General features: G+C 46.1%; 1 protein-coding gene across 1 annotated transcript in view; it reads right to left on the bottom strand.

Moving 5' to 3' along the window:
* The window catches only part of LOC133137745 (DNA-binding protein SATB1-like), a 31,884-nt gene extending 30,307 nt beyond the window's left edge, over positions 1-1,577 (bottom strand). Inside the window, exon 1 of the mRNA XM_061256074.1 lies at positions 1,347-1,577. The gene's annotated coding sequence lies outside the window, so the exon portion shown is untranslated. The remainder of the gene's footprint in view (positions 1-1,346) is intronic.
* Between the last annotated feature and the right edge of the window lie 216 nt (positions 1,578-1,793).

Below are 1,793 nucleotides of genomic sequence, written 5' to 3'. Positions count from 1 at the left end.
GAGTATCTCAGAAACTGCTAATCTCCTGGGATTTTCACGTACACTAGTCTCTAAGAGTTTGCAAAGAATGGTGCTGTTTAGCAGACAGAAATGCCTTGTTAATGAGTGACATCAAGAGGAGAATGGCCAGACTGCTCAAAGCTGACAGGAAGGTGACAGTAACGCAAATAACAGTGGTATGCAGAAGAGCATCTCTGTACACACAAATCATAACTCTAAGTGGATAGGCTACAGCAGTAGAAGTCTAACAAATAAGTAATAAATACCTAATAAAGTGCTCTGTGAGTGTGTATATAAAGCCAAACAAATAAATAAATAGATGTACAGGGCGGCCTGTAGCGTAGTGGTTAAGGTAAATGACTGGGACACACAAGGTCAATGGTTCTAATCCCAGTGTAGCCACAATAAGATCCACACAGCCGTTGGGCCCTTGAGCAAGGCCCTTAACCCTGAATTGCTCCAGGGGAGGATTGTCTCCTGCTTAGTCTAATCAACTGTACGTCGCTCTGGATAAGAGCGTCTGCCAAATGCCAATAATGTAATGTAATGTAATGTATTTATTAATATTACCTATGGCCTAAATGCGTGAGCAAAATATCAAATGTTAAAAAAGTGTTTTCTATGTGAATCACGCAAGGCACAGGTGTTTTAAGAAGAAAGAAATCACTGTTAAATAACATTTATTAATAGCATATAATTTGAGCTGAACAGGAGGTGCTCGCTGAGGTAATTTAGCGGTGCAGGTGCGCAGGAGAACAGACCGAAGAAGCGTCATACATATTCATCAAGCGCTGAACTTCCGAGTTAAGAAGAGGGAAATATTCACGCAACAAACAGTTTTAGAAAGAAAGTTAACCGTAAAAGTACAGCGAACATTCAAGATATAACAAAGCAAGGGGCAGACGTGTGCTGTCATTTTTTTTTCAATAAGTGCATTCTCTCCTTAACAAGATAACAAAAGAACAGACTATTCGTCTCCACGCCAGCTTCTGAATATGTAAATTATACAAATAAGTGCGACTGCTCACTCTTCCGAACTTCAATGTACAAAGGTTAATTTCCGATGTAAGTAAACGAAGAGTGTCACTGCTCAGTTATCGAGGTATGAAAGTAATTCGCAGCGCATCTGCTCGACTCGAGTAACTGTTTTCCGATGAGTATACCTATACAAAGTAAGAACCCTTTTCAGTTCAACAAAGAAGAAAATAGTTGTATCATATGATTATCTTAGACACACTAATTGTAACGCAGGACTGTGAGAAAGACCCGCAGCAGGTGTTTGGCGAAGTACAGAAACCCAGTCGGCTACAACGAGGATAAAGTCGCCTGTTGGAGTGAACAGTTACCTTAGAAGTTAGCAGAAGCTGTCAATACGCCTCAGGGATTTCGATCAGAAAACGCGGCACTGTCGCCCCAGCTGGGTAACACGGCGCGGCAGATCCACGGGGGAGGGGGGCGTGAGGGTTTAGTGACAAAGTAGTCCTCCAGAAGTAATCCGGCGAATCTGCGCCGGGCGACGGTTGTGTGGCCGCTTCTGCACGGTCTGGGAGAGCGAGTGAGTGCGGTGCGGGGTGGCGCTGCGGGAGAGCGCAGGGGAGAAGTGTGGGGCGGGCGGGAGAGAAGATGCCGAAAAGGGCGTCAGGTAAACCGCCCCGCCCCGTCCCTCCCTCCCTCCCTCCCTCCCTCCCCCCCCCCCGTCTCTGATGATGCGCGCCATGCCGGAGGCTCCACAGTAACCAGAGAGAAGTCCACACTGTCGGGAAAAGTCCCCCTTCTCTCTCTCTCTCTCTCTC

The sequence above is a fragment of the Conger conger genome, chromosome 9 (assembly GCF_963514075.1).
Source record: "Conger conger chromosome 9, fConCon1.1, whole genome shotgun sequence".
Taxonomy (NCBI): Eukaryota; Metazoa; Chordata; class Actinopteri; order Anguilliformes; family Congridae; genus Conger; species Conger conger.
The sequence above is the reverse complement of the archived record's forward strand: the minus strand, read 5'-3'. Positions and strand labels throughout refer to the sequence as shown.